Genomic DNA, 13632 nt, shown 5'->3' on the forward strand with positions numbered 1-13632 from the left:
TGGGATGGATATGGTATTATAGATTGGTGTCTCTCTATGTTTTCAGGTATTGTTTTATTTAATTACTGAGATTGCGAGCAATGTGCAGCACATTTGAAAGTTAGAGGGAAAGCCATGCAGCCCCCGAAGTGTATCAGGTTCCCTATCACTGTACCACTCTACTGAAATAATGACATTTATGTACATTATCAGTTGTTATTGTACTATTCTGTTCCACTTGCTGAAGGTTCCTCAGTATTTGTGCTTGGATATGGACTCATTCACGGATACATGGATTAACAGTATTTTCCAGAATGTAACATTCAGATGTTAAAAAAATGTTTATATTACAAAACGGAACAGTAGAAGGGCTACATTTATGTAAAACTAATTGCTACTAAATCAACAAAGAATAGCAACAAGCTTATAAACATATGTTTTCTTTATACAGTATATATAGTATTGATGATGGCTTTTGCTGCAAAAGGACATCAGAGAATAGTACCCTTTGCCCTACATGCAGCCTAATACTGTAGCTACAGTACTGTATATGATGGGCTGAGTCAATATTAATGAGAAGGCAGCCTATGAAAGTGTCTCATTCATCAATGATGTACAGTACTGTGCTCTGTCAAAAAAGTGGATGCCTTTGCTCTTTGTAGATGACAGACACTTTGAGGGCTCATAAACCTTTAACTACACTATGGGGTAAATTTAATATTATTTGGGAGTTTTTTTAGAACTGGTAATGTTGCCCATAGCAAGTTGCAACCAATCAGACACTTGCTTTCACTATGTACTGCACAGATAAAAATCAGTTGTTAATTGGTTACTGTGGTACAGTGCAAATGTTGCACCTAAAATGCAGCCTTTAGTAAATTAGTGCTAGAGAGTAATAAAAAGCAGAGTTTTCTGTATTAGTATAGCATCATTAAGTCTGATTAACATAATAGTGAATCCATAAAAAATTGCTGATTTCAAAAAAATATTTTGAATTTCCTGCACGTCACCTATATTGTGGCAGTGAATCGGTTAAGCATGTACTGTAATGTCACGTGGTACTCAAGTCGAATGTGTTTTGAATACTGGCAATAAATAATGGAACAGAGGCTGTCTTGCAGCGATCATGTTGCATGAAAAAAAGACCTGACTTTGCTTTTTCCTCTAATCTGTTGTGCTAAGAGGTTGAGAGCAGGGTCTGGCTCTCCCTGAAGTGCATGCAGTCTCCATGTCATTACTATTGATACATTATGTCAAATCACCAAAGCAGTATCCCTGGAGAGGAGAAGAAGCATCATTAGAAGAATTGTTGGTTTTCTCAGGCATAAAATTCTGCAACGTATATACAGTTGTAATAGAGGTGTATAGTACAGATGTGTCTATAATGCCTCCTTACAATAATTATCTTGTATTTATAAAACACAGGCATAATGGTCAGGTCTGTACAATGGCGGGGCAAATAAAACTGAGAACAGCAGAGAACACATGACAGAATCTATCCCTGTTTGGGTGATATTTTCTATATGTATTCAGGGCCGTTTCTTGGGGCAGGCGAGCAGTGCAACCGCACTGGGCGCCCGCCGCGGCACTAACTGTGGCTCCCTGCTTCCCCCTCCTATTTCTCCCCGAGTAACCCGCTCGGGGGAGGAGTTTCACGGAATGACTCGGTTGCGTCGTTACGTCACGACGCAACACCGTCACTCCGCGAAACACCCCCCCCCCCCGAGCGGAGTACAGAGGGGGATCCAAGTTAGGAAGAGGGAAAGGCCGGCGCGACTGGTGAGGCGGGCCGAAGAGCGGTAATCGCCTCTGTAAGTATTCTCTCTCTCTCTCTATGTGTAAAATGCGCCGCCTCCTCTATAACCCCGCCTCCCTGCACAGGAGCTCAGTTTTTAGTTAACCAGCCCAATGCAGTAGCAGGAAAAGAGACGACAACAGTTAGTAGCCACAACACCGCATTCTCACGACAGGAGAAGTGTCAGCGGCTAATGCCATACCAACCCAAAGAAGCTAAGTGCGTCAGGGTAGGCGCCTTGTGGAGCCCAGTGTACCTCGCAGAAAGAGTTTTAACAAAGGTAAGTTCTTACTATAAAACTCGTTTTCTGCTGCGGGGTACACTGGGCTCCTCAAGGATAGACATTGGGGATGTCCTAAAGCAGTTCCTTATGGGAGGGGACGCACTGTAGCGGGCACAAAATCCCGGCGTCCAAAGGAAGCATCCTGGGAAGCGGCAGTATCGAAGGCATAGAACCTTATGAACGTGTTCACCGAGGACCACGTAGCCGCCTTAATGTGAGCAGGAGCTGACAGACCAGCCTTCACATAAGCATATGCAATCACCATTCTAATCCATCTGGCCAAAGTCTGCTTGTGAGCAGGCCAGCCACGTTTGTGAAAACCAAACAGAACAAAGAGAGAATCAGATTTCCTAATAGAAGCAGTTATCTTCACATAGATACGGAGAGCCCGTACCACATCCAAAGACCGCTCTTTGGGAGACAAGTCAGGAGAGACCAGGGCCGGAACCACAATCTCCTGGTTAAGGTGGAACGAAGATACCACCTTAGGTAAATATCCGGGACAAGTTTGAAGAACCGCCCGGTCACGGTGAAAAATCAGATATGGGGAACTACAGGACAAGGCACCCAAAGCCGACACTCTTCTACCGGAGGCAATAGCCAGCAAAAACACCACCTTAAGGGAAAGCCACTTAAGGTCAGCTGAGCCAAGAGGTTCAAATGGGGACTCTTGCAATGCTTCCAACACCACCAACAAGTCCCAAGGAGACACAGGCGGGACATATGGAGGTTGGATACGCAACACACCCTGAGTAAAGGTATGAACATAAGGCAAGGTCACAATTTTTCTCTGAAACCACACCGCTAAGGCAGAAATATGAACCTTGAGGGAAGCCAGACGCAGGCCTACATCTAGGCCCTGCTGCAGAAAAGCCAAAAGTTTGGCCGTACTAAACTTGGAAGCATCATAATTGTTAGATGCGCACCAAACAAAGTAAGAATGCCAGACCCTATGGTAAATCCGAGCAGAAGCCGGTTTCCGGGCCCGCAACATAGTTTGAATGACCGCCTCAGAAAAACCTTTATCCCTCAAGACGTAAGCTTCAAGAGCCACGTCGTCAAAGACAGTCGGGCCAGGTCCTGGTAGACACAGGGGCCCTCAACGAGGAGATCTGGGCGTTGTGGAAGTAGAATTGGACGCTCTGACGATAGGCCCTGCAGGTCTGAGAACCAATGCCGTCTGGGCCACGCTGGAGCTATGAGAAGCAGGATTCCTCCTTCTTGCTTGAACTTCCGAATAACCCTGGGCAGGAGTGACACTGGAGGGAACACGTACGGCAGCCGAAACTTCCATGGCACCGCCAGCGCATCAACAAATGCTGCTTGAGGATCCCTTGTCCTTGCTCCGAAGACCGGAACCTTGTAATTGTGTCGAGACACCATCAGATCCACGTCTGGAAGGCCCCACCTTTCCACTATGAGTTGAAACACTTCTGGATGGAGGCCCCACTCTCTGGCGTGTACGTCCTGACGACTGAGAAAGTCCGCTTCCCAATTCAGGACTCCCGGAATGAATATTGCCGATATGGCCGGTAGATGGCGTTCCGCCCATTGAAGAATCTGTGAGACTTCCTTCATTGCCAAGCGGCTGCGAGTGCCGCCTTGATGATTTATGTAAGCCACTGTGGTGGCGTTGTCCGACTGTACTTGAACAGGACGGTTCTGTATTAAATGCTGGGCCAGGTTCAATGAGTTGAAGACCGCCCGCAATTCCAGAATGTTGATCGGGAGGAGAGACTCCTCCTTGGTCCACCGACCCTGAAGGGAGTGTTGCTCCAACACCGCGCCCCAACCCCTTAGACTGGCATCCGTCGTCAACAGGACCCAGTCGGATATCCAGAAGGGACGGCCCCTGCATAATCGTTGGTCCTAGAGCCACCAGTACAGCGACAGACGGACCTCCGGAGTCAATGAGATCATGCGAGACCTGATCCGGTGAGGCAGGCCGTCCCACTTGGCCAGAATCAGCCTCTGGAGGGGGCGAGAATGGAATGGAGCATACTCCACCATGTCGAATGCTGACACCATGAGGCCCAGCACCTGCATCGCCGAATGTATCGACACTTGCGGACTAGAGAGGAAGCAACGAATCCTGTCCTGAAGCTTCAGGACTTTCTCCTGAGACAAGAACAACCGCTGGTTGTGAGTGTCCAATAGCGCTCCCAGGTGCACCATGCTCTGAGCAGGGACCAGGGAGGATTTCTTCCAGTTGAAGAGCCACCCGTGGGCTTGCAGAAACCGGACAGTCAGATCCAAGTGACGTAGGAGAATTTCTGGGGAATTTGCCAGGATCAACAAGTCGTCCAGATACGGTAGGATCCTGACCCCTTGTTGGCGGAGTTTCGCCATCATCACCGCCATAACTTTGGAGAAGACTCGCGGAGCCGTGGTTAAACCAAAAGGTAACTCCCGAAACTGGTAATGGAGGTTGCCAACCGCAAACCTCAGGTATTGCTGATGCAAAGCTGCTATAGGAATATGCAGGTAAGCATCCTGTATATCCAGGGAGACCATATAATCCCCAGGTTCCAAGGCCAGAACAATAGAGCGAAGGGTTTCCATACGGAATTTGGAGATTCTCACAAACTTGTTCAATGCCTTGAGGTTGAGAATGGGCCGGGAGGACCCATTCGGTTTCGAGACTAGAAACAGCGGAGAATAGTACCCCTGGCCCCTCTGAGCAAGAGGCACCTGTACTACCACTCCTGTGTCCAGGAGGGTCTGTACCACCGAATGTAGAGTCTTTGCCTTCACCTGATCCGAAGGGACGTCTGTCAGGCAAAATCGACGAGGGGGACGGTTTTTAAAGGCTATGGCGTAACCTCGAGTGACGACTTCCCGTACCCAGGCATCTGAAGTGGTCTTCAACCATTCCTGGGTATACCCTAGAAGCCGGCCCCCCACCCTGGGGTCCCCCAGGGGGAGGACCGCCCCGTCATGCTGCAGGCTTATCGGTCTTGGAAGCTGGCTGATGGGCAGCCCAGGCTCTTTTGGGCTTTGGCTTACCAGGTTTGGAAGTGCGGGCCTGTTTGTGTACGCCTGACCTTTTGCTTTACCTGAAGGACAAAAGGGACAAAAGGAAGTACTTTTAGCCTTCGGCTCAGAAGGAGCGGTACTTGGCAGACAGGCAGTTTTGGCAGTAGCCAAATCAGCCACTATCTTATTTAAGTCCTCCCCAATCAGAATATCTCCCTTAAAAGGGAGTACCTCCAGGGTTTTTCTAGAATCCAGATCCACGGACCAGGATCTCAGCCACAATATCTGGCGAGCCAGGACTGACGTAGTAGAAGCCTTGGCTGCTAGAATACCGGCATCAGAAGCCGCCTCTTTAATATAGTGAGAAGCTGTGACAATATATGACAAGCACTGTCTAGCATGGTCAGAAGAGATTTCAGCTTCCAACTCTAGGGCCCACGCTTCAATAGCTTCTGCAGCCCATGTCGCTGCAATAGTGGGCCTTTGCACAGCACCCATGAGGGTGTAAATCACTTTCAGACAACCCTCCACATGTTTATCCATAGGCTCTTTCAGAGACGTGACGGTAGTGACAGGTAGAGCTGAGGAAACCACCATCCTTGCCACATGCGAGTCCACTGGAGGAGGCGTCTCCCAATTTTTTGACAGCTCTGGCGCGAGGGGATAGCGAGCCAGCATCTTCTTGTGAGGCACGAACTTCTTCCCTGGATTTTCCCAGGATTCCTGACGTATATCCACCAGGTGATCAGAATGAGGTAAAACTTGTTTAACCACCTTCTGACGCTTGAACCTATCTGGTTTCTTAGGAGGGACGGATGGCTCGGGGATCATCCGTAATCTGTAGAATCAACTTAATAGCCTCCAAAAGATCAGGAACATCCACTTGTGAACTACCCTCCCCATCAGCAGTATCTGTGTCAGAATCTGTGGAGTCAGTGTAAGCGCCATCTTCATCAGACGAGGTGTCAGTGACAGCAGTGGATTGTGAGGAGGTTAGAGCTCGCTTAGAGGACCCCTTGGTCTTAGGCGAGCGAGGGTCAGACTTTTTAGTAGTCAAAGACTGGTTCAATTTCTTCAATTGAGCGGACAAGTTATCTGCCCACGGGCGGGGACCACATACAGTTGAACTGGCATAGGAGGTCCCGTAGGGGGCGTTAGTTTAGTAACTAGCGTATTCAGAAGTGTGGAGAAAGTAGCCCACAGCGGGTCATTATGGACCCCCATTGCCACAGTCCCACTGGGGAGCAAGGAGCCCCCAGAACCAGAGCCCTCAGCTGCTATATTCTCCTCATAGGGATCTGTGGCATCAGCAACACCGGTAGTGTGTTCAGCCCCAGAACCAGAGCCCTCAGCTGCTATATTCTCCTCATAGGGATCTGTGGCATCAGCAACACCGGTAGTGTGTTCAGCCCCAGAACCGTTACCCTCAGAAGCAGACATGATATAACTTGCAGTATCAGGTAACACAGTACAATTGTCAGCAGCACAATACCTCTTGCCCAAACCCCTGTGCAGTGTAGTCAGCACAAGCAGGGATACAGAAGAGATATGGTGACTAAAATCACAGAGAAAAATACAATTAGAGTATATCTTGTGAATATCCTATATTACAGTATTATAAACCTGACGCACCTAGCCCCCTCAGGTTATAGAATATAGGGATAGCAAGTTGAGTGAGAGACACAAAATGAAATTCACCCAGCAAGCTAATGCACACACATATAGTCACAGTTGTACAATGCAGAGGTTATTACAAACAATAATACTGCACTGGACTAGCTTATATATAGCTATGTAGTCAGCAGATATAACACTGCACAGTAAAAAACTGGATGTATATCACAGGGTACTTGTACCAGAGAACCCTGACTAAATGCACTTTTTCTTAACTATCACTGTCTAAATGACATGTAGAATACTTACGTGTCTTGTAAAGTCACAGCGCTGACTATCAGGCGGCTTTACAAAGGAGGATTTGCACAAGCATTCCCAGGAACAGTGAGCTGAGGGATAATGGCGCCGCAGACACTGCCAGGGAGTGAGGGAGAGACAGATATGCAGCTCCAGGGCGGGAACATTTGCAGAAAATGGCGCCCTGGGGCTGGGGGAGGGGCTTCAGGTCCAAGCTCTATCCCCCTGCTGGCAAAACCACTGGGTACTGCGGGCTCTAATAAAATGGTTTATAGAGAAAACCTGACCTGTTCCATGCCCTGGTGATCTAGTGGGATCGCCTGTACTGCCACAGTGTCCACCGCCACAAGCATTCCCAGGAACAGTGAGCTGAGGGATAAGGGCGCCGCAGACACTGCCAGGGAGTGAGGGAGAGACAGATATGCAGCTCCAGGGCGGGAACATTTACTGTAAATGGCGCCCTGGGGCTGCGGGAGGGGCTACAGGTCAAAGCCTTATCCCCTCTGCTGGATTAACCACCTGGTACCGCGGGCCAATATAAATAGGTTTATGAGAGAAAACCTGACCTGTACCCTTGTCCTGGTGGCCTAGTGGGGTCGTCTGTATGCCACAGTGTCCACCGCCAGCGCGCGCGGCCCGCCTCCCACCAGCCGCGCCGGATCGCGATACAGCGCGGGTCCCACGAACAGGACCCACTTACCACCTCCCAAAGCACGGCCACGCGAACCCGGAGAGCCCCAGCCGTGTGTGTCTAACTGGAAGAAAACCGGACCCTCCAGCTGTAGTTACCCGGCAACCAGGGCAGGGGAGTGTACAGCACCGCTGGGGAGAGATGGAGCTGCAGCAGTGAATGTCTCCTGACATTTACACACTGTTGCTGCCCTTGTAGTCTTCACTTTTTCTTACAAAAAGCTCTCCTCTGTTATGTGCCTGCTAACTACAAAACTGAGCTCCTGTGCAGGGAGGCGGGGTTATAGAGGAGGCGGCGTTATGCATCTTGGGAACAGTCAAAGCTTTTGAGCCTGTTGGTGCCTCGGATCAAGATCCTACTCTACACCCCAATGTCTATCCTTATGGAGCCCAGTGTACCCAGCAGCAGAAATAGTAAATAATGCTAGTGCATGCATGATAATATAGCAAATTAATAACACCAATGCACTGTAGTGAATAAACCATAGTACTGTGCAGTATAATGTAACATATGTATAATGTGTCATTCAAGTGCACAGTCTAAAACCTGATCCCTTGAGGAGAGGGTGGGCCCACTGGGGGTTTCCTATGTACCCCTATGGGCCAGTCGGACCCAGTAAGTTGTAATAAGGAAACATTACAGATGTTTATCATATGTGAGTGAGTTGTTGATGGGGGGATACAGATAAGTGATGATTTAGAATGGTATACAGGTTGAGTCTCCCTTATCCAAAATGCTTGGGACCAGAGGTATTTTGGATATGGGATTTTTCCGTATTTTGGAATAATTGCATACCATAATGAGATATCATGGTGAAGGGACCTAAATCTAAGCACAGAATGCATTTATGTTACATATACACATTATACACACAGCCTGAAGGTCATTTTAGCCAATATTTTTTATAACTTTGTGCATTAAACAAAGTGTGTCTACATTTACACAATTAATTTATGTTTCATATACACCTTATACACACAGCCTGAAGGTCATCTAATACAATATTTTTAATAACTTTGTGTATTAAACAAAGTTTGTGTACATTGAGCCATCAAAAAACAAAGGTTTCACTATCTCACTCTCACTCAAAAAAGTCCGTATTTCGGAATATTCCGTATTTCGGAATATTTGGATATGGGATACTCAACCTGTATTACCATGGCTAGTTTTTTAGTTGAGATCAAGGATTTAGCATTTTCATCTGGTGGCAATTGGTAACTAATGCAACCACTAGCAAAGGGTTGATATCCAAAAGCCATAATACGTAAAAAACAACAACTTCTAGCTGTCATATTCAAGATATTCTGAAGCTGGGCTGGTTTGCATCATGCAAGTTTACTAATCAGTCTAGTAAACTAATGAAGACATTTATTTATTAACAGGTATTTGTATAGTTCCTACATGTTAAGCAGCACCTTACAGAAAATATTTAAACATTAACATTAGTGCCTGGCCCAGTGAAGCTTACAATCTAACTGGAGCACCAAGAAAAAAAATAGAATACTGACGCCGGGATTCCGTACCCAACCCGTTATTAGAGCAGGAGAGAGATGACAGTAGTAGGGGTAGAGTGTCATGCCTGAGAGTCGGTACTGAAATCTGTAATGGCGATTGTATTATAATAGGGAGAAGTATAACAAGAGAACAAAATTGAGAATGGGACACAGTAGTATGAGTAGTAAAACAGAGCCGTGTGTTTTTAGGCCAATCAAGATGAGATAGCTGTGGTCAAGTGTATGGAATGCCACAGGTATGTAGTAAAATGAAAGTAAAAATAAAAATCAATGGCCAAAATACAATAGATACTTTTCTGTGTCTGTTATGCCGCTTTTACATCGCAATGCCGGGTCTCACCCGAAAATTGGAAATGGGTCCTTCCCGGGTGTTACCCGGCACTGGACCCTTTCAGACTGGCTTCAGGGGCGGGGACAAAGCCATCGGGGGCAGGGACAGAACCGGCATTGGGAGCGTGTGTGGAGGCGGCGCTGGGAGATGAGATATTCTCCACTCCGCCTCTGCCTATGCTGTGAACGGGTCCCGGGTCACATCAACCTGGAAACCCGTTCACACTGCACCTGACCTGGTAATAACCCTTCTGTATTCCTGGATTGAATTACCGGGTCAGGTGTTACCGGAAATTTGTCAATGACCCCTTTCACACTGCACAGCGACCTACATCGACCCTGCAATATACCGGGTTAATACCGGGTTATTTGTGCTGTGTGAAAGGGGTATAACAGTATAAATTACATACTGACCCATATACCCCTTTCACACCGCACAAATAACCCGGTATCAACCCTGCATATTGCCGGGTCGACACTGGTCGGTGTGCGGTGTGAAAGGGCCATGGTCGAAATCCCGGGTCGCCTGACCTGATAATTCAACCTGGGAATAAAATAGTGTTATTCCCGGGTTCAATACCGGGTCAGTGGCAGCGTGAACGGACCCGTTCACTAAATAAGGAGTGAACGGGTCTACATCTCCGCGCCGCCTCCACTCCCCGCCGCTATGGCAACCCACCCGGCAAATTGCTGGGACGGAAAGCCGCCTATTAGGGTCCAATGCCGAATCCCACCTGGGAAGGACCCGTTTCCAAATCCCGGGTGGGATCCAGCATTGCCAGTGTGAAAGGGGTAATACTTGCCGAATCTCGTCTACTTATACTGTATGTTATGTACGGTGCTCTCTCTAAGGGCCAGATGTACTAAGTCTTGAAAAGTGATACATTTCATGGTGATAAAGTACCAACCAACCAGCTCCTAACTGTCATTTTTCAAACCCAGCCTGTGACATGGCAGTTAGGAGCTGATTGGCTGGTACTATATCTTCATGCAATTTATCACTTTGCCAGGCTTAGTACATCTCCCATAAACTCCCTGAAGAGTCTAATAATCTTAGGGAGGCCAGGACAGGTGGACGCAAGTGATAGGGAACCCAAGAAGAAGTAAAAGGATGAAAAAGGAGGTTGTGTGCTACAAAAAAATGTCTGTCAGTCTCCAGCACACTTATACCCGCATGAGTGACATTGTGCTCCATTACAGAGCATGTGTGAATCATTGTAGGCAATGTTTTGTTTATTGTCTGCATGTAGCTTGCATCAAGTGAAGGTTATGAGTGATGTTCCTTTCATTTGCTTGAGTTTTGTGTTTATAATTTATGTTAAAAGCCATGATGCCACGTAAATGTGTTAGCATTGCTGTAAAAAATTTTTATGTGTTGTGGTGATGTGACATTTTCCACCCAAAACACCAAATTACTCCAATCATGAAGACAGCCAACTATCATTATTTTGGCATCAAGGTAGGGGAACAGGACAAACCCTGGCCACCTCATATTTGAGGCAACATATATTCAGTGAATCTTCGTGGATGGTTGAATAAAAAAGGATGTTCGATGCTTTTTAGGATCCCAGTGATTTGGAGATAGCCTTCAAACAATCCAGATAACTGCCATTTCTCCATGGTTCTTCTTCAGCATGACATGTCAAGAAAAACATAAAGGAATGTGGAATACCACAACATCGCATCAAGAGTCCAGACCACAGGCAGATGAAGATGGGACCAGAGTGAGGGAGGAAACACCTAAGCCTTCAACATCACAGGATCCTGATTTTGTGCCACACGATTGAGCCACATAAACTTACTCATGGTGAAATAATTGATCTAATTTGAGACCTGGACCCACTGAAACAAAAAGCAAAGCTTCAGGAAACAAGACTCAAACAGTGGAATCTTCTACAACCTAATGTAAGCAAATATATTTGATTTCATGTTTTAAAAATGAAAATAACCTTCTTGCCTGCTGTAATGTCAATGGTTTGATGTCAGTTTTAAATGTGGAGCACAACCCACAGGACAGGAGGCTGTTCATAGGCTCATCAAAACTGTTTAAAAGCTGTGTTGGTGCACAATGGCAATTCTATTCCTTCAATTTATGTAGGCTATGCTGTCCACATGAAAAAAACATATCTGAATATACAGTATATTCTGGAAGCAGTTAAGTACAAAAACCACCAAAGGTAGATGTGTGGAGACCTGAAGGTGTTTGTGATACTGCTGGGCAAGCAGTTGAGATGCCTTTTGTATGAGTGGGACAGTCAGGCTAGGTCTTCACATTTCAACAGAAAAAGTATGGCCTCCAAAGCAAAATCTGTGACCCGGGAGAATAAAATGTCCATCCCAGTCCTCTGTTGATCAAAGCAAAATTCTTCTGCTCATTTACACATCAAACTCAGATTTATGAAGAACTTTGTATTGTAAAGAGGATGAACAAAGATGAAGAAGCTTTCAAGTACCTGGGAGAGGAAAATTTCCACTTCTGAGTGATGCTTGAGTTCAGGATTCTTCAACTTCTTAAAGATGAAAACTTCGACTGAGTCCTCAAGGTTAATGAAAACGCAAAATGGGGAGCAATTAAAGGTGTTGTGCATGGCTTCTTGTGTAACAGAAGAGCTGGAAACTATGTTAAGATTTTGTATAACCTTCTAGAAAAGTATAATCAATTAGGCTGCAACATCTCACCCAAAATTCACTTTCTCGACTCTCATCTGGACTTCTTCCCTGACAACTGCGGTGCGGTGAATGACGAGCATGGTGAGCAAGACAATTCAGCAATGCAGTGAAGAAGATATCAGGGTTGGTGGTGGAACACTTCTATGCTTGCTGACTACTGTTGACAGTGATAAGAGATGCCCCAGAAGAGGAGTACAAGCAACAAGCAAAGTGAAAGCACTATCATAAATAGGGCACTATTTCAAATAGTTATTTTGGTTGCTGTATGTTGTTTCCTTTTGTGTTATTTGCCATTGATTGAATTTACAGCTATTATTTATATTGCAGCAAGAAAATATCAGATACTTTTAAAATAGTTTTTCACTTTTCACAGATATGTCCCACTACAGCCTTGCTGTTTTCTGCAGTGTGCTGTAGCGGGACTGCAATGCGTACGCAAGTGGCTCCCCATTAGAATGAATGAATGCAATGCGTACGCTACACTATGCCACGGTCTGTGTTCACCTCGCAGCAACAGATTAAAAGGACACATCTGTATTACTAAACTACATAAAGCGCAAGTAGTGTGGCTAAAAACTACAACTATTTTTAGAAAGGAAACCTATTCAAACTAGTATGTCTTTGTTGTAGAGTGTAATTAAACATTCTACAATGCTGTATTCAGTAAATAAACTGCAATCTACAGAACAGCTTAGTGTTCACAAAATAATTATTTACCAGTCATATCATGCCGAGATACACAGATGGGGTATCAAGTGGCTTATTGCAGCTTCCAACCCTGTATGGAAGACAAATTAGATTAGGTGCCTGCAGCAGCAATATTTTGAAGACACTGTAAGCAGCAGCTTGATAAAAATATGAGATAGAACACATATAGTATACACTATAGTTCTGGTTTTTCTCTCACTGTACTTTGTTGCACTGGGGCACAATTTAAAAATAACTCATTTATGACAATGTTTGCTGCATGCTGTAAACAGAACAAGTAGCCTTAGATAGTATACCTGAAAAAGTATATTTACATTGTCTTTCATTTAACACTAATGGGCCCTACACACAGTGCGATCCCCCGCCGAGCTGCCCGACGGTGGATACGGCCTGACGGGCGACCCGGCGGCAGTGACGGGGGAGTGAAGTTTGTTCACTCCCCCCGTCACCCGATTCCATAGCAGTGCAGGCAAATATGGACGATCTCGTCCACATTGGCCTGCATGCACAAGCGACGGGGCACCAGCGATGAACGAGCGCGGGGCCGCGCATCGTTCATCACTGGTGCCTCCACACTGAAAGATATGAACGGTATCTCGTTCATTAATGAACGAGATCGTTCATATCTTTCAGTATTATCTGCCAGTGTGTAGGGCCCATAACTTATTGCTACTCCAAATTCAGAATTATTTTTTAAAGAGGCAATCATGTACAAGGCTAAACCATACCTTTTGCATGACTTACCCTTTAAAAAAAAGTCAGAGTTTGTCCGGCA

The 13632-nt window shown here is 46.1% G+C and overlaps 1 long non-coding RNA gene across 1 annotated transcript in view; it reads right to left on the reverse strand.

Moving 5' to 3' along the window:
* Positions 1-897: 897 nt before the first annotated feature.
* Positions 898-13632, reverse strand: part of LOC134943446 (uncharacterized) — a 76419-nt gene continuing 63684 nt past the window's right edge. The window contains exons 3-4 of the long non-coding RNA XR_010181539.1: positions 12867-12927; positions 898-1254 (exon numbers count right to left, since the gene is read on the reverse strand). This is a non-coding gene — a long non-coding RNA (uncharacterized LOC134943446). The remainder of the gene's footprint in view (positions 1255-12866; positions 12928-13632) is intronic.

Source organism: Pseudophryne corroboree, chromosome 7 (assembly GCF_028390025.1).
Source record: "Pseudophryne corroboree isolate aPseCor3 chromosome 7, aPseCor3.hap2, whole genome shotgun sequence".
In the NCBI taxonomy this organism is placed as follows: Eukaryota; Metazoa; Chordata; class Amphibia; order Anura; family Myobatrachidae; genus Pseudophryne; species Pseudophryne corroboree.